A 20,628-nucleotide genomic window follows, 5' to 3' on the forward strand; every position below is an offset into this window, starting at 1 on the left:
TGCCTCAGGCGCCACTAAGTAATTAAAGAAGCTTAAAGACCCCTATTGCACGGGTACACTTTTGAATAGTGTAGAAATCAAGTAGTGAACTAACATTTAATAAGATAACTTAATATTATAACAGATTTTAATGCTTAAATACAAAACAAATAATTCCTTAAAATCTAGCAACCCCAGTTCCTAGCACAGGCAGGTTACTGGTGAAAATGTATCGGAAAATTTAGCATTTTAAACCAAAATAATAATGAAAAGCGGTATGATTAAAGGGATGCCATGCATTTTATATACATGAGGTGACGGATGCGGATGACACTCGAGAAGCAAAGCCAAAAACTCAGCACCAACAAGTAAAGCAAAACTAATTAAACAAAGCAACATCAGACAAATAAAACGTAAAGTGATTCTCTGGTTTAAAGTAAGAATATTCTTTTTTTGAATAAGAACTTTCGCACAGAATTTTTACGATACGTTGCTTAAATACCAAAAATAAGACGCAACTTACTACCTGCCCTAGAAAGCCGACGAAATATAGATCCAAAAAACAGATTCAAAACCAAATAAAACAAATCCGGACAGAACGACATATTAATAACAATGGAAAACTCTATGCTTAGAAGCGGCAGGTAAACCTGTCAACGGGTGGTTCTTACCTAATTCATAGGCTATCACGATAAGAACGAATGTATACAATTAAAAGTGACTAGTGTCAATTAAAAAAATACAATTCGGAACTAACCAACCTGATGGATCTGGCGTCTTTTATATCTACGGCAGGAACTTAGCAAATATTTACAACGCGAAAGTTTACGAACCATCTTCGGGGTTAGTATTCGGGTTAAAAAAAATGCAGTTGAGGCTTTAAACCTCTAAACCTAGCCCTTAAACTTAAAAATCACAAAGTTATAGCATTCTTAATAGCTTAAGCAAATTTAGGCAAGTTGGTTTTAAAATTTTTGAGTGGAAAACAAATAAACCATTGTTTGGATAATAAAATGACAGTAGCCATAGAGATTTTATAAAATAAACAAATACTACAGTTACCGGTCAGCAAAGTTTGTTAGTTTTTTAAAATCTGAATTAGTAAAATACCTTTTACGCATATTGAAAAATATGGTATGTTGAAATGTTAGAGAAGAGAGCAGTAGAAGAGTACTGCCAAACCTAGGATACTTTTTGATCCTCTACAAAAAAAATAGAAGTAACGAAAACGTGTTTAAAAGAACTAAAAAAAAGAACCAATTTATAGTGAGCGAAGATGTTTTCAATTTTTCTATTTTTCTTTTCAAATTTCTATCTTGGCATATTTTGAAGCTCAGATGGGAAACTCAATTAAAGAAACACACATTTGTGCAATATAAGTATCGACCTGTACAAACATTGTAAATATGTAATGCGTTTAACCGTAAAAATGTACACTATTAGGCCCAAGAAAAATATTTTTCAAAAGGATGCACCTTCCCATCAACTAAATTATGTAAGAATAGAGACTGTTTAACGATAAATGGATTGCGACACATAGCCCGAATCGTTGGCCATCTAGGTCAACAGACCCAACTCCTAGCGACTTTTATGTTTTGGGTTACATAAAAAATCAATTGTGTAGAAAAAATACCAAACAGATTTTTAGGTTAAGGTTATTAGTCCTAATAAACTTTTTTATGAAAATTAATATTTTTTGAGTTATGTAAAAATATACAGGGGATTCCATTTGACAAAAATAGATTTTTCACATTTTCTCGAAAATTTCATTGAAACACCAAAAATTTTATAATTATAATCTTATAAACATCATAAGCGCAGTTCAAACGTTTCACTTACAGCAGAAGCTTGCGTTAGGGGACTTTACAATCTTTAGGAAATAAAGACGCGGCAGTTGTGTGTGTCAGTTTTATCATCAGTTTTATCATCATTATCTTTCATTAAAATAACTACATTTAAAAACCAGTGTTTTATTGAGGAGAGCAAGATAATCCAGAAACTTGGTCGTGGAAAAGCCCACGTCAAAATAGTTTATTTTACTAAGACAGATAAAACTGTGGAATATATCTTCTACCTACAATAAGGAGTAATTATCAAAAGAAATAGTATGCTTATATAGATAGAATAGAAAACTTAAAAGGCAAATACGTAGATGATAAAAATAGTAGCTCAAGGTCTAGCTGTTATTGTAGAATTAAACAATTTTCAACTATTGAAGAATTGGTACATCTTCGATATATACCAGCGCAGCATGAATTGTCACGTTCTGCTATAGCTATTGAGGCAATTTATTTTAACCAACAAAATCGAGGGACGGAAAATATTTTCTAAATCTTTTTAAAAATTCATATGTCAAAGAAAAATTATAAACAAGTAAACAGTAATTTAATTAATTAGACAAGGTAATAGAGTACTATTACTCCCTTAAAGTTTGTTTATTTATCTTTTTGGGACACCTTATATATAATGCGATGGAAAACATCATTTTGTTGAAGTAAAATCTATGTTGTTTTGACAAACTCGTAATAAGTTTACTTATATTATACCCTATTTTATTGGGTAATGGAGAAAATAGAGTTATTTACATATTTTAGAACCAAATTGAATTCGAAAATATGAAAAAGTTAATTAATTCTTAAATACAATAATTGAGTTGCGGTATAATCTTTTTTTTATACGCAGGAGCTAAAATTTTATCTATCAACCTCTGAGAAATAGTCATCTAATATCCAATAAAATAGGTAATTTATTGTTTGGTTTATTAAATTAATTCATATTAAATCAATGAATAGTTAAACTTATTTTAAAACAAGTCCATAAAATTACAAAATTATAATTCTCTATATGAATTAGGAACAGGCAATATTATTTATTTTCCACCACTGTATGCGGCGGTATGCGGCGCAAGGTTCATCCGAACGAAGAAGACAATTTTAGATAAGTAGGTCTTACATTCTTCCTGAGTTATTTGCAACTACCCGTTTTTGTTTATGATCTTCGGTTCTAGAAAGAATGCTTTTAATCAAACTAATGCTTTTAATTATTCTTCTGTTGCGTTACAGTGTAGACCGGTTTTGCAAGCTCATTGCTTCAAATGCGACGACTTATTGCCGGACCACCGAGATGATTTCTGTTTCTAAAGTTCATAAAATATTACGAATAAAGGATTATATAACAAAATTCATGTTGAAGTAACAATTAGTATTTAACTGCATTTATAAACTTAAGTTGATATACCAACATTTACCTCTACAAAAGTCATAATAAAAAAGATAGCAAAACAATACAATTTTGACAAAATAAGAATGTTAATGTGTTATAAACATTTTTTTATATTCTTGGCGAATGTTGCATGAATCCTTTTTTTTTGTTTACTGCTGTAACCGTTTATCAAAATTTGTGTTATTGTATGCTTCTCAGTAAGAATCTTTGGTTCGATCGATTTCATTTGTTTCATTATTTTGGTCTATGTTTACTAAAACAACAAACTAGTGGACATAATACTTACTTATGGAGAGTATCAACAGAATGTAGCCGCAGCAAACACAGTGTAAGCGAAAAGGCTTCCTTTACAAAATCATCCGGCCCCATGTACGTTTGTAAATTTAGTTATTGGGCCACGTGGTACACGGTATTTAAAAGAACAACGAAGAGGCCACGCTGGAAGAACTGTTCAACCTGAAACATTACAAATTGAGGAAGACATTTTAGAATTAGTCGAAAACGAGTTCTAGAGCCATAGTAGCTCAAGTTCAAGTTTTTCATAGTAAAGTGTGGAAGTAAAGTGTGGAAGTAAAGTGTGGAAGTAAAGTGTGATAGTAAAGTGTTGAAGAAAATACGATAAGAATAGTGTTATTCTTGTCATTATCAATGAGTACAAGCGTTACAAGCTCAAGATTACCCTAGAAGAGTTGTATTTTGCCAATGGCTTTTAGAACAGTTCTACAGAAATAAAGATTTTACAAAATTTATTTTGTGTAGAGACGAGACAAAATTTACACGAAATGGAGTACAGAGACAACAATCATGCTTGGGCAGTACAAAATCCGCATGGTGTAAATGTTTAAGCTGATGTGGTAAATGGCATGCCTATTGGACCCTACTTTTTTCCACCTCGACTGACCGGTGAAATTTATTTACATTTAATTCGACACGGTCTAACCCAATTATTCAAAGATGTTCCTCTAAATCTGACACAGAATATGTGGTTCCTTCATGATGGGGTTCCAACAAATTTTAGACAAGAAGTTTACAAACATCTAAATACTGAGTTCCGGAATAGATATGTAGGGTGCAATGAATCTATTTCTGGGCCTCCTCGCTACCCAGATTTACCGCCTATTTGAAAGAGTTTGAAATGTTTTTGAAAGAGGTGTATCATGTTGGAGCAGTAAATACTCTAAAAGAACTTTGAGAGCGCACTAATCATTTTTATGATTTTGACATCAGGATTTATTGAATATTGTATATTAAGTGAACAAATAGTCATCATTTTGAACAATTTGTATAATCTTCTCCTGAAGATGCAAACATCGTTAGCGAATCACGTGTCTAGAATAATTAAAGAGTTTTAATTAGTAGTAAAACTGTTTTATGGTACGCATACCCATGTAAAATTAGTGCCAAAAACATTAGTTAGTTTAGCGAGATTAAAGATTATTAACTTGACATATTTATACGTAACTAAAGTGGTGAAACTTATCTGTCTATTGTTCATATTGAAGAAAGCATCTTTAGAATAAATGATTATTAATAAAATTTTATTATATCTTTGTGATAGTGAATGTTTTGAATATGAACACAGGGTGAGGGTAAATAATTATATAAATAAAATTGATTTATTATATTATAATTTATTTTATATATTTATTGAGTTAAAAGTATATGAAGTTAAATAATGAAGGAGTCATCAAATACCCGTAATTCCCTGTAATTCAAAGGAAGGTTGCAGTATATTTTATGGAAATATTTTATTAAATAAGACTGAATGCATTTCGGTTTATTAAAATTTATTTAATATTGATAGAGTTTTTGAAAAAAAACATTATTACCTTTGCTGCTTGAACCTAGACCTTTTCATACATTTTTTAAGCACTAAATTATTTCCTGTGAAAACCCTCATAAACAAGTTTTAATTATAGAATATATGAATGTCGCATTAAAAATAATGATGCAACTAAAAATAACAAATTCTACTACCAACCAACGGTAAAAAATTCGAAAGAAATTATACAACGATATCTACAATCTCACCGTGTAAATAAAAGTAAATAACTCGGTATATAATTTAACCTTGAAATAGATAAGCATGCAGCATCGGTAACAAGATCCTGTGCATACTTTGTAAATTCCTGTGGTGCCGAAGACGTAGCGCCGATGCGTTGGTTCACCTATAATTGAAAATCACTCTCGGTTGGTCGCGGCGGCAAGCAATGCCTCGAATATTGGCATAAATTATCATAAAAAATATAAAATACAATAAAATTATACGTAAAATTTATTAGTAACTAAACTTTAATTTATTTAGAATTTATACCAGTTGTATAGATGGCACCAAAAACCTCAATTAAGGAGGAAATAGAGATTTCTCGGCTAACTATTATGTTCTAATTCATTTGATGATGACGAAGTTTAATTTAATTTGCTTGCTAAATGATTTATTTTTACACAATTTAAAGATTCAAGATATTACGAGCAAATCACTTTAAATCGTGGTACCGTGGTAACATTGCGGTTCTAATCTAATGAAATCTAAGACTCTAAGAAGTAGTTAATATTTTTCCTAATAATATAAGTGAGCATATCGTAAAATTCGGTTGATTCAAATAACTTACGCGAATAATATCTAGTAAATGTTAGATGTGTGAAGAAAATGTTAATAATATTTAGGATCACCTTATTGATTTAGGTTTTATGTTTAAGCTCTAGACATGAGGGGTTAATCTCTTTAATTAATTTTTTTTCATATAGTGTTTCATATAAAATATTAAATATTTCATAAATATGTATTTCATCATATACCTTTAAGAAGTTTTATAACGTAACGTATAATCAGTTGTGAAATGTCTAATTCAATAAAATTATGATAAACGTATCGCGACGTATTCATTTTTTAAATAGCATAAGCTTCGATAATTACCCATAAAGAACAAAACTAAAAATTCTAAGAAAGCCTTCACAAGGATTTTCTCAGGTCGCCGCTGCTGTAATGTTTTTTTTTCATTATTGTCTGTAAACTTGCTTCAATTTACGCATTAATTGTTAATACCATGAAATATTCGCTCTCGGTTCGCTGGCTGGTTGCATGCAAATCTTTTATTCGATTCCGGATGCCTTTTTTGCTCAAGCTCGCGAGACCGCAATTTGAATTCTCGAGTCAATTTCATAATAATTCATTCAGGTGATTCGCCTGGAGCTTTGGGTTGCACTCGCTTCAGGTCGTTTGTGTATTTTGTTTTAGATTTGGTAATGCTTATTAAAATTTTCTTAGAATCGATATATGCATTTCGACAACAAAATTAGTAGAAAGCTCTTAAAGAAAGCGATAAGAGCCATATTGAGTAGTATAATGATTAAAACAATAGCATAAATTAAAATAATACCTTAAGACAAGCCTTAAACTGTCGTTTATTCCATATTATTCCCAGAACAAGAGTGCTTGTTGGAGCATTAAATATATCTCTTTTTTATCATTAGTAGGACTGGTAAACTCCCACCCTTTAAACTCAACTTTTGGTTTATTCATGAGAACTGTCAACTCCCTAATAAACCTTTGAGCTTCTCTGTGTCCGATAAACTAGATCCGATAGCAACACAATTGTTTACACAAAAGCTTTTTTGTAGTTTTAAAACTGTTGCTTCCCCTTAAACTGCATGTTCACTACTACTGCGCCTTTTGAGCAACTCTGTCAGGTGGTATTCAATAGTTGTCAAAAGTTTTAAAGTCAAAAAGTCAAGGATAAAAAAATGAAAGTATCAATTTTACAAAGCTGGCTGAAAATTCAAGGCTTTATACTACAAGGCTTCAAAAGCAGAATCTTTTTTATCAATAAACAACCCATAAATGTTGCAAGAGTTACTATAACAACCACTATAGTCCGCTAAAATTTACATGTCTCTTTTTCTATATATAATATGCCCGTTACATCAGAACCTATAAGAAAATAAATGAGTATGTTATTATCCTTATGATACCTACTTACCCTTTGATGATGATTGACTCCCTGATTGATCTGATAGTTCAATACCAAACGAAGTGAGTTCTTTAAACCAATCCCAATAAAACACGGCTAGAACCTTCGAACAAATGACAGACTGACCTAAAACTTTAAAGGACAAAATAAAATTACAGCTTCTTAATTTGCTATCAAAACACTAATGATATTGTTTGGATAAAGAACCTCCAAAAGACCAGATAGTACTATTTTCGATTGAAAATATAAGATTTTTGTTAGCTAATGTCAGCTGATAAGTATGTCTTATGATAAAACTACCATTATTGCATTCTAATATTATTCTCACTATCTGCATAAAAACAATAACTAACTTATTAGATGACACCGAATTACGAGCCGCATTATTAACACTCTTTGGTGCTTCTGGACTGTTCTCCTTGGTACTTACAAGTAAATTCGGGTACATCAGGGGCACATGGACCTTATAACAAACAATACACTTTAAACACAACCTTCATGTACGCGCCCGATGACCGACTTTTAAGCAGCAAAAATAAGCTTTTTATTACTTAAAACAAATTTTCTTTCAGCAAGCGATAATTCGTGGGCTTTAAACAATTGGCTACTTCATGTGATTTATCACAAAAAATACATTATGTATTTTCTAGTATGAGCAGGGTTGTCATATTGCCGCTGGTTGATATAGTTAAGTATAGATAAAATTTGTCAAACCTTAAACTATAAATCGTATTGTGATTTGTAATCATTATATACATAGTAAATTATTAGAAGTCGAGATCCTTTTTTTAATAATGTGTGTGAAGCTAGCATCTATTTGGTTGCCAGCATCAATCGATAACACTGCATATATAGGTGCGAACAACGAAATCTAGAACGCTTATGTAGGTTTCAAACGACCTATTTATTCGTCCGCATCCCTTGTTAAAAAAGGCCATATACCCTTGAATCTCAGGACGTTCAACGCCTATGCTGAGCTGTAGATACAGCGGGGCGAAAACCGGGACACACGAACGTTTTCTCACCTCCCTTTCTGTTTCGCTCCGTTCTTGTGACGCAGTATTATCATTATGCCGAAAAGTCCACCTGCTTTGTCGAAGTTGTCAGTTTCTTTATGTGAGCACGCAAAATGATGAGCATTTCATATGCGCGGCGCAAGTGAGCGAGGCTGCGTACAGTTTTTAGCTTTCCACACCAGTACTCAGTGAACTTCCTGAAATTCTAGGGTTCATGCTTAAAACCTTTATTAATCAATCGATTAATATAATCCACAAAACACAAAACTATAGAAAATGATAGTTGCATACAAACTGAGAGAAATTCTTTTGACAAATGTGCTAGCATACTCTCACTTGGCAACGGAAACTGTTATTACTAACTTGACAATTTGATGTGCATAATATGACCAATTAAAATGATAGAAAGGCGTGGCCAAATTAAGGTGGGAAAATTTCATTCAATAGGAAATCTCATAATTTTATTATATAATCACAATATATGAAGCAAGCGCCTAATCAAAAAGGTTACTGATTGAAAACAGGACCTTCTTGATTAGGTTTTAGCATCAGATCTTGATCACGATAAACAAAAACTCGTTAGCTTTATTTTTCATATCATCACCAATTTCAAAATGAAACTAAAGCAATGTTTTTCATTAATACATTTATTATTTAATTTTAATGACAAATTGGAGTGGGTTTTTTCTCGTGTACGCCAATTGATTTCCGTACAGCACAAATAATCTCTTTATGGCAATCTTTTGACAATCCAGGGTATCTGTCGACTCCTCAATCTTTGCTGTATGAATATTCACATACATGGAAGGAAAATCGACGTAAAACTTCCTATTCCTAGGAGTCCCCTATTCTCAGTCGGCTAGCTTTTAAACAGTGGAGAAATTGGATAGTGATTCAATATTTATTGATTCAATGTTTTCATTCAATTCAATTATTTGATTCAATATTATGACAACTTAAGACTATAACAGGTTTTTATGCTTAAATGTAAGAAACTCATTCCCTAAAATCTAGCAACCTCAGTTAGCAATTTCTATGATCTAGGACAGGCAGTTTATTAGTAAAAATATATCGCAAACTTTAGCATTTTATTGTTAAAAATAACTAACAGCGGTATGATTAAAAGAAGGGTTGATGTCTTTTATATACAAGCTGTTAAGGGTGCGGGTGACATTAGAGTAACACAGCGAGAGACTCAGCACCAACAAGCAAAGTAAAATCAATCTAACAAATCAACAACAGTGGCGCCGCCCGAGGACAGAGCAGAAAATAAAAGTCAACAATAAAAGTTATAAATTTTTAAAAGTTATAAACATAGTAATTCTCTGGGTCAAAATATAACCTTTTGGCGAGCGGAATTTAAGGTTCCAGTTAGTAACCTGCTGTTGCTTGCCCTACAAAACCAAAGAAAGATAGGCCCAAACAAGAGGCCATCTTTCAAAGTTACAAAGTTCCAACCCATTCAAAGTTAAAAGGAAAGTAAACGGAAGAAGGCGGATTACCTATATTCAACTATTAGAGCCATTCAGTAATTTTTTTGCTTGAATTATTTCTACCACCTTGGTCAACCAGTAAATATATTAATGTGACAAATGGAAAGGCTATGCTCGGAAACGGCAGGCTAACTGACAACAGGTAGCTCTTACCTAATTCACAAGTTTTCAAGAATAATGACAAGAAATACTAATGAAACACCAAAAAATAGTGTGTACTTTGCTTCAAAGGTACGATACGACTCTACTGCAACGAACGAACGTTTACGAAACATCTTCGAGACCAGTAATCGGGAGAAAAAAATGCAATTGAGGACACTCAAAGAAGATTGAGTTTTCCGTCGGGAAAACGAGACGAATATGTGGTGAAAAAACTTAAAGTCAGTCCTCAAAACAGGTATTTTAAGTGAAAACAGGGGGACAAGAGTTGACTGACTACACGTGCGCAAGAAAACCATCTTTGGAAAAATCGTGGGAAACTGTATAACCTGTAATAACCATAATTTATCATGACTTCTGCACACCAAGTCATGGCCTCTTCTTTTAGAAGCCTTTCTAAGGTATATAGCCTTAAGAGCTAGTATAAAAGGAGATGTAAACAGTTTATACAAAATAAAAGAAATGTTCATTAAAATAGCTAAAAAGCGTAAAGTGTAGTAACGAAAAACTGTTGATTCTAAGCTCTCATTGAAAACAACGAAGACCAGGGATCACAAACAGTCTACGGAGAACAGAGTACAACCTATTAGAAATCTAACCTATCTTGGGTTCTATCTGGTCTAGAAACCTCTTTAAATTGCTTTACTCATGTAGCCCATAATTAAAAGCCACCTATAACTTATAGGTAAAGCTGAAGAGGTAAAACGGAATTTTAGGTAAATTATTCATTCCGGAATTAAATTTAACGATGCAAAAGTAGTTTTCTGGTAAATACTACCTGAGCTAACCGGTATTTCTATAAGATAAAACAAAATCTTGTAACTTGTTTACAAAATATTATTACGTAAAATTATAACTAATAATTTATTATAACAGATTATAAATTAGAATTATTCTAAAAATGTTTAAAATAATTTTTTTAGTATCGAACTACTCCAATGCAAGCAGATTAGAAAAATTGTAAACATTTTTGTGCTATTTGCACTTAAGATATTAATTACCATTAGATTAATAATATTCCTATTTTACAAACACAAACATAGATTCAATAGAGGATGAGTTATCTTTGTTTAATATGTACTTGTTTTTGTTTCCTAAAGAAAATATAAACAGATTTTAAAAAGTAATTGAAAGTTTCATAGCAGACTCGAGTATTATCTAAAAAAGCAATATATAGCTATCCGCAATACAAAATCAACTCTTTGAAAATTAAAATAACTTGTTATAGTATAACATATATCACTTATATAGTATATGTATGTTGTATATAATGCTAACAACATAACTTAGAACTATAATATTCCAAAAACTTTTGGAAGATAAATGTCTACATAAAATAAAAATAAACTGTTAAAAAGATAGTTTATAACAAAAAAAAATCATTCTGATCGATTCTGGGTGCCTAGCTCTTTTAGTCTCCTTGCCTCCATCTTGTCTCAGTGAACATAGAAAGTCTTATGATACAAGCATGAAGTAAAATTAAAAAATAGGCAGTGCAAACCTTGCAAATAAATTCGCTAAATGATTCATTTATAAAAATAGCAAAACAAATGTTTAAATAAATATGGATTCTAGTGTAAAGCTATAAATATCAGCGATATTCAAATTTGCTAGAGAGTTTCAGTAACAAATTATATAGCTCTAAACCTATTATTACTATATTTATCAGAACTATTTAAAATGTACATACTCTTACATGATGGATGTTTACAGGAATATTTTAATGTAATTTTTGATTGTGGAAAAGAAAATGAGAGGCCAGATATTTTGTAATAAGTTAATTAATTTGTTTAGCTTTAGCCAACAAAACCACACGTCAGAAACTCCCTAGCGTATACGTTCTGTTGCTGATCTAAACAATGAATCTGGCTATAAGAGTGTTGAAGATTAAACCTATTGATAGGTATTGCTCATTAATTTTTGATGAAATATTTTTTATTAATTAACTGATACATAACAAATTCAATGAAAACCTAATAGATATATTGACATTGAACCCTTATCTAGGAAAACTGAGTTGCCAATGGCAATCATGCTTTAGTCTTTAGGTTAAATGGTCTTCATAAAAAATGGAAGTAGCCAATAGCTTATTTTTTTACCCGGGACACAATTAATTCATCAGAATTTTAGTTAATGAGGAAGCCATTACCAAAATACTGCTAATCACACATAATTGATATAACTTTTCTTTTTTAATGTAGGTATGGTCGATGAAGAAAAGACGAAAATCATACAGCTCCCCTGTTTTATTAATGTGCTGCTACATTTTCATCCCTATTACGTTAATTATTTTTACTAATTCTTGTACTATTTTATATGTACTTTATAGTTAAAGTTGATTCCTGGGATTTATTTAGGGCTCTACTTACGTTTAGTTTAATTTTTCAGTTAATTATTTTCATTTATAAATCACTGTCTCTAGAATTTGTATACTTGCTTGTTTTGACTGTCAGTATTCTCTTGAAATTATTGATCTCTTTTGGCAAAAACCATAAATTAAATTTTAAATATTTTTAAATTATTCCAAGGAGTTTTAAAAAGGATGCGCTTCGTGATATTTTAATAAATTTTAATTGTTTAGTCAGTGTCTACCTAAGAAACAGTTAAACGACAAACAGCGCGCAAGAGTTAGGTTAGAGTTTGTGACATTGCCAATAAAAGTGTGTTCGTTACAATATTTTTTATCTATAATGTTATTTTATATTTATACATTTTAGATTTGTTATATACATTTTAAGCAGCCTCACAGGTAACTTATATAATATATTATATAAATTGTCTGAAAGAAAATATTTTTTGTTAATATATTAATAAATTTGTCTAAACATATTCAAATCCAAGGAAATATAAAATAAATATTATTTTATTTTTCCAAGATGTTTCTTATTTCTTATTGTCTTATTATTTTCTTCTTCTTAGAACTTTTCTCTTGCTAATAATGTTTAATATAGCGTCCCATGGGTTTTCGCTTTCCTGACCAGTAGTAGACCTAGAGGCCAGAGACAAAAATGCTATTGCATAAATAAAATTTGGTATTTTAATCGAGGCTCTTATGGAGACATTACCTTTTTGGCTCTGATTTTTAGTTTAAAGTATTTATCCTGCAAACTATAGGTAATATAGAAAAGATTATAACTTAGACCAAACTGTACACTTAAAACCATACTTTAATCCTCTTGAACAAAACCTGATTGAACTAATTTTATTAACCATATTTTTAAATAAATCAGAAATTTTTATCGATTTTTTTCTCAATCTTAGTTTTTGTTTTCTTTTTTGGAAGATATTATTATTACTGCTTATGAGCAACAATATAAGAAATGTATATATTTTGAAAAGGCGAAATGTCAGATAATTAACAGTCAGATATATAAAAATGTACCATAAATTAAGATGTGTAAATTTGTATTTCTTTTTAATGTACTGGGAAAGATTTGAAAACTTATTTTGCTCTAATATTCACATATTTTCTCTGATTATAACCTTTTACTTATCGTTAATAATTTGCGAGATATATTGGTCATAAATGCGTAGTACCTGCACAACTTGAATTTCTTCCGCCTAATACTGAATTCGAATATTCCGCGTTTTTCTTGACATGACTCAGTCGGTATTGTAACTACCAATATCGATTATTCATAGGTATTTATTTCTCAAATAGTTCCAATGACTGCGGGAGGTTCACTGAGTCGCGTCGTTAACGTGATGACAGTGGGTATACATACATGCGATTAACTCCTTATCTTATTTTACTTTCTCTATACTCGATACCAATTAAATTTCACGGATTGGAAGTGGTTTTTATAATGTTGTAATAATATGTTTTCAAAAGAACCATATTTGAGACATGTGCAATTGCATAGGAAAGAATGGTCCTATGTTACACCTGTGTAAAATCTGTTTTTTTATTTATGAGAATTGTTGGTATATGGTTGGAGTTTTTTTTTTTGATTATACGCGTTTGCTTTTTGTAACTATTGTCTCCAACCTGTAAGTTTGTTGAATTTATGTCTCCTTTTTATCAATATTGCGATTTCTTAAAAGATGTTTAGTTTTTGATTAGGTACTGATTGGGTTGGTTCCTTTTGGAATATTGAGTTTCTTATTTCTCGTTTTTTATTCAAGAAGTGCGTTGTCAACTTGAAATAAAGGTGGGATATATATTGTGCATTGATCTTCAGTAGGTGGTTTCTGTTTCCAGCATCTATTGGATTAAGAAAAAAATACACCTAAAAACAGCCATACTTGAACGAGGCAAACTACTCTGGAAAAGTAGTCTTGGCTTCATGGTCATAATTTCTCAAAAATGTAGCTCTACAATATGATTATATGGCCTTCAATTATTGTATTAAAATACATTCTTTGGTCGGGATAAAATAGTAAGATTTTCTTAATTTTTGTAATTAATGTAGAATAGGCATAAAAGTGGCATAACAGTGACAATTATTGACTCAGTTGTTACGATATAAATTATTAACTTTCTTTCGCTAACAGTAAATGTGTTAATACAGCTGCTCAACTGTTAAATTAATAATTAATATCAAACCGGTAAGTCCATCATAAGTATATTTTTGAGTTGGTTCAAAGAATTGAGCAACGGGGTCAATAGCTAAAAAAAGGGATTAAAGTGAGCTATGAGCTGACGATTTTAGAGAATGTTGTTCAAGAACCCATAGTGAGTATATGAAAGTTGACGATAATCTTAGATAATAAAACGAGCAGCATTCAGAAGATAATAAAAAAAAAACAACTTTTATGCTTGCAAAATACATCTGGTACAATAAATGAATGGACTACTTTGATAAGCGATTGGCGAGAATTGTATAAATAAAAAAAGAATAAAAATAAGTACAAATTATGATTTATTGCTAAGGCTGTGAAAAAAACCATTATTGATGTCATGTATGTCATGTAATTACTACTTTTTTCCATTTATATGCAATGCAACTTATCTAAGCAATTCATTTTAATAAAGCTCTTAATAAGAAAAGCAGGTGGCAGACAACATCCAAGACAGTTTTGTTAAAATATTTGCCAACGTATAATATTAATAATAATATATTATTTTCTCATGATGGCGGTTTTGCCGGGAACCTTGTTAAAATGAAATAGGCTAGTGATGACTGACACATTCTTCCCTTAGTACCGACGAGTTAATCTCGAATGTAGGTATGTCTTATTTATAAACCTCAAGAACATACGGCTATATTTTCTACGCTAATGAGTGGTACTTAATATGAAATAAACTAATAAAAATATTTATAAAACCTGGGCTCCAATTAAAATAATAGTAACGTGTCAGCTAAAACAAAGTTGTATAGTTATATAAAGCACATAATGCCAAGAAAGAGAATGGCTTTTCTTAAGAATTTTCGCTGCGTGAGATTTTTAATCACACTAAACGTAGGCAATATCTGATATTTTATTTATACAGTCATTTATGAGAAAGAAATTAATAAAGAGATCTAAATACATTAAAGTTTTCTCATAACACTGATAGCTTTTTTGTCTCGTTTTAAGTCAGTAGGTACGTCTGCAATAAGCAGCGCACTTTTAATATGCATTAATTTTATTTATAGGCTGCTTTCTTTTTAATTTTCTTTAAAGGATTTTCTAAAAAATCCTTCATTTCTATTTTACGTACTAAGCTTTATTTAATTAAATGACTTTTAACTTTGTTACTTCTTACTTTCTTAACTTCTGCTTGAAACATCGTTGTAAAACTACCTTATGAAAATTGTTATATTTGCCTAAATCCGTTTAGGCTTTTTTTTTGGTTTCGCTATTTATATGCGACTTCTGCAGCAGACTATGAAGCTTGGTTGTTATTTGTTTATTTCTACTGTCCCCTAACTTGTATTATTTTATTTTAGCAATTTCATTATAAAATAGGACAATTGCTCTATTAATTTCTCAGATAACTGTTAATATAGATTATTTTCAATTACCAAGTAAATAAAGCAACTCTTTTTATTGAATAATATAGCTAAAATACGTTTTTATTGCTCATTTAAAATGTATAATTGAAACAAGTGTTTTGTGTACTGGCGAAGCAAGTATCGTTACCTCGCAAATTTCTGGCTTTGTTTTTGATTTATTGAAGTCTGCTCTCCATGGTTATTTATTTTTCATGCGTCGCTTAATTCACGTTGGGCTGCTTTGCGTGTGAAAGGGAAAACTTTGACTTTTTAAGATCGGTATCGACTTTCATTTTCGACCTTACCGCTAACTTGGTCTCCGTATGTTGGTAGAAGCACACGTTAAATTGTATGGCCCACCAAGAGAAATAAGACAATAAATGATGAATAATAGTGAATGATTCTTTTAACTTATCCAGGCATGATTTGGTAATTTCGGGGCAGATTTCCTTAGATTTATCGGAAATTCAGTGAGTGATGGGCAATTTCTTTACTTGTACCAGTAGGGTAACATTGTTATTATCATTGTAAGTTTCGTCTCCTTAAATTAACTTCTTTGCAAAATGGCAGAGTTCGTCGGAACTTAGGAGTAGGAATAAAATACTATTTGTTTAGTGCGACTTTTGTTATTATCACTGAAAAATGGTTTTAGGGTTTTCTATTTCTCATTTCTTCTAATAGTGCTTCTTGGCCTTACCACAGCCTTGAGGGTGTAATAATTTGTGTAATGTTTGTGTAATGAATGAGTTCGGTGATGTATCACGTGTGACACCAGAATAGTCTGGTTTTCCAAGTCCAATCGCCCAGAGGAACCTAATCCCAATATCAGCTGTTATGAACATTACTTTATAATGGACACAGCTTTGACACATCGTTCAGCTTGTCTGGATGAGGTTCCGCTTATCGCCGAATAAAGACTAGAAAAATTCAGGCCAGCTCTTTTATATTTACTTTATCATTAATCAAAAAGTTTTTTTTATTTTTACGTCATTGATAAGTATTAGTGACGTTTGTTGTCATTGTTGATTAAGGGTAATTGGTAGAATATGAACACATAGCCGAAACCCATGAGTTATGTATTCTTCTTGTCTTCCTGACCTCGCTCAACAGTAATATCAAATATGTTTTTTCATACAATTGATTAAGATGCTCGGTAAAACCGTTTGCGAATAATTTAAATTTCTGATTATTAGTAATAATTTTTAATACTATATATACACTCACCAAACAAGCTTGGTTCATGAACTTTTGCGGTGGTATATATTTTGATACTTTTATTCAAATATATAATTGAAATAATACATTTAATATAGATAAGTTATAAATTATTTTAAAGGGTGTAAATTGTATTTCATATTTCTATTTTATAAACTGTAATCATTGATTAAATTTTGCGGATTTTGTCTCTATAGAGTAGAGATTTAGTTTTTAAACTGTATAAAAAAAAGGTATAAAAAAGGTTTATGTAAATAACATGGGCTGTTATTGGGAACTGTGGCATAGTCCTAATTATCTTTACAGAATCAATATAGTTAGGTTAGAAGTTTTATTAGTTTTAGTGAAACTAAGGGGCGCCTATGAAATTCTATTTTCAATTTCCTAATAGACAAATCCTAACTTCGTTTACAATCTTTTGTATCTACTATTATCTACAATCCTTTTGTACAATTTAAAATTGTGCAATGAGCTATAGATAATACTTTTGCAATTAATCCGACTTGAATGCTCTCTTGAATTTTCTAAGTTGATTTTTTTAATAAAAACTGGAACTGTAAAAAAAATAAAAATTGTTAAAAATATATTAAAATAAATACTATTTATTCAAGTAATTTAAAAAGCATTTCATTAAATAAGTTGTTAAATTAACTTTACTTTTCAAACGTCCAAATATATTATTCTGCTACAGATCACAATACCTAATCTGATCATAAAATTCCGTTCTCACATTTGATAGGGCCATTGCAAAAATTGCAAAAATTGCCAATTTATTTCTTGGGTGCCGAATTACCTATATACTAATATGCAAGAAAAAATCAATAAAAAGAAAACGATAATATGTTACCGATTCTCCGATTCCCCATTTACGTTTGCAACTGAGAGGGTTTTAAAGAGGGTAATAAAAGCTATTTCTACATCCAAGAACAAAACTTTATGGGTAGGGGAGTTAGTATTCCTTAATTTGAATACCAGGCATCTCAAAAATTAAACTTTTAAAAAGAAGAAACTGTTTAAATAAGTGTGTTATTATATTATACAATATAATCCAACTTAGAGAAGCTTCTAAACAAAGTACAAATTCAATTATTTATTTCAAAATTTAAAATATATTTTATTTCTAATCAAACTAATTTAATATACAAGGTTTCTATTCAACTGATATTCTTAAAACTTTTTGACTTTAATTTATAGCCTCAAAAATACCTAAAGAATTCTGCTTGTCAATTAAAAAGATAAATGATCTCGGCATCAACATATTCAAGTCATATTTTTTTTCAATAGAGGATTTTAGTCAATTATAGGACGATATCTTTTAAGATCGAAATCTAGAAGGAAGGTAATTGGGTCAACCGAGATTTCTTTTTAATTTTTTCAAGCTCTCCAGCATTTTAAGTTTTTATTTTAGTATATAGACGTAATTACTATAACCCAACTTTATTTAAAAAACCCAACACCTATAAAAAATCTTTAAATAGATAAAGCATTCCCTGATATAATAAATATATTAATTTGACCAGAACAATAAAGTGAATCGTGCCTGCCCAGAGATATCGCTTACCATAATAGAGGTCATTAATTTTTTAATTAAAGCATTTTGCATTTTAAACAGCCTACAACGTTTTCACGAACACCTGAACATTAACGCAAATAATAGTTATGGCTTCCCGACAAGCAAGCGAAGCATCTTCTCATTTTAATTACGTAATTTTTTAACCTAGGCACCTAGTTTTTGAGGTTATTACTCCTCTGTTAATAAATAAGTTACGATTTATGGTTAAAAGTGGTTTTATGTTTCTACATATTTGCACTTTTTCAGGCTGGATCATCTGTATATGCAGACAAGAGAAACTTGCTCTCTGCCCTCTGCTAAATAACTACATTTTAGCTGCTTTTTTAAGCTGTAACTCCTGATAGGTTTTAGTTCGTCGAAAAAAGTTACTAGCTTGTTTTTTCAAATTGATACCAAGAGTATTTGTGATAATGTAATTGATTAATTAGTGATCTCATTCTAAGGTTAGTTAAGATAAGATGATTGAGATTTAAAAAAATATTCAGTAAAAAGGCTATTATAGCTTATCTAAAGTTAAAACTGAGGTGTTTAAACTGCAGCTGCTTAAATAAAATACTGCGCTAGGAATAGTTAACTTGTGAGTGGTGCTCATAAAATTGTCCTTTAAGAAGGCCATGTTTATAGATTTAAAGGTGTTTTTAGTTATGAATTTATTTTAAGTCTAAAAACTTAGCTAGCACACAGCACAATTTCCATTTCGCCATTAGGTGTTTAAATACTTTCCACAAGTTGATGTAATATAGATTTGCAAGATTATCTGGTTAGAAAGGAAGTAATTTAGTTTAGATACTTCAAATCCAAATTCAAAATTGTTTTATTTGTCACAATTATAATATAAAATTACAAAATATGGATTTTTTAAATTTACATTGGAACACATAGTAAAAATATTAGACTTTTCAGAATTTAATTTAAGGTTATGGTCTTCTACGTACTGATTTGTTTATTAAATCATAGTGACATTTTTGGTGTAATGTGTTAATTTAGTTAACATGAATAGGAATATAGACTTGTGAATCATCAGCCTATTGTTTTAAAGTTGAGTTTTATACATATCTTTTATAAGTTAAAAAAGGTAAGGGTGACAGTATAGACTCTTGAGGTACTCCCCTGTTGGGTTTGTTGAAAGGCGATAACACCTAATGGTCTATTAAGAAATGGTCTTTTAAAAAATTACGCTATCGCAATCTACTTGATTTTGTTCCTCGTTCATTCTAATATTCAAAATTGAAACTAGCTTGTTGACGTGATGCAATTTTGCCTGAACCCCGACTGACAATCAAGTATTATATTGTTTAACTCAATAAATACCAAAGTTACTAAAGTTTTAGAATTGCTATATATTTAGATATTTTAGTTGGAAGATTCATTAATAATGTGAATCAAAGGATTTAGGCAAAAAGGTGAACACAGTTTATTATCTCTAATTGAATATAATCCTACCGCATTAGATTTTATTAAAGAAACTAATTTGATTAAATTACATTCACTTTACTTTAATATATTCTCTTTAAAAAAATTGCACTTTATCATCAAGTCTTTCATTTGGTAGATGCGTTTTCAAGAAATAAGTAAACCAGCATTTATAACATGTTTATTGTATTGTAATGAAATTCAGCAAAACACCTTTGTTGGTAACGTCAAAACTGTACACTAACCAACATTGACTATCGTTTAATTCTTCCTAAGGTAAAAACTGACTAAACAATTAAACCCTTTTAAAGACCCCTGGACCAATTTAGAAATGTTTGAAGAGACCAACAATTTTAAGAGAATACTGACAATCAAATCAAGCAACAAATTCTAGAAAATATAAAATACAAGGATTTGCAATAATATAATATAAATAACTTTGGGGCCAAAATGGAGCCCTCAACCAAGCTGAATTACGTAAAACTGGACACTATAATGCAGATATTAGGCTAAACGTAATAGATACGAATAAAATCGTACAAAAACTAGGAGAATAATTTACGTAATTACATTTTCATAATAGTATTATAATCTTTGAATGTATTAATTTTTTGTGAAATTCTTGTAGCTTTAGTTATTCGTTGGGAAAGACTAAAATCATTTAAAATA

The 20,628-nt window shown here is 30.4% G+C and overlaps 1 protein-coding gene and 1 long non-coding RNA gene across 6 annotated transcripts in view; one reads left to right on the forward strand and one right to left on the reverse strand.

Moving 5' to 3' along the window:
* The window catches only part of LOC126744646 (uncharacterized), a 228,790-nt gene that overhangs the window by 106,885 nt on the left and 101,277 nt on the right, over nt 1–20,628 (forward strand). The window lies entirely within an intron of this gene.
* The window catches only part of LOC126744664 (uncharacterized), a 91,706-nt gene that overhangs the window by 60,265 nt on the left and 10,813 nt on the right, over nt 1–20,628 (reverse strand). The window contains exons 2-3 of the long non-coding RNA XR_007663276.1: nt 7,182–7,304; nt 3,488–3,657 (exon numbers count right to left, since the gene is read on the reverse strand). This is a non-coding gene — a long non-coding RNA (uncharacterized LOC126744664). The remainder of the gene's footprint in view (nt 1–3,487; nt 3,658–7,181; nt 7,305–20,628) is intronic.

Source organism: Anthonomus grandis, chromosome 14 (assembly GCF_022605725.1).
Source record: "Anthonomus grandis grandis chromosome 14, icAntGran1.3, whole genome shotgun sequence".
NCBI classification, from domain to species: domain Eukaryota; kingdom Metazoa; phylum Arthropoda; class Insecta; order Coleoptera; family Curculionidae; genus Anthonomus; species Anthonomus grandis.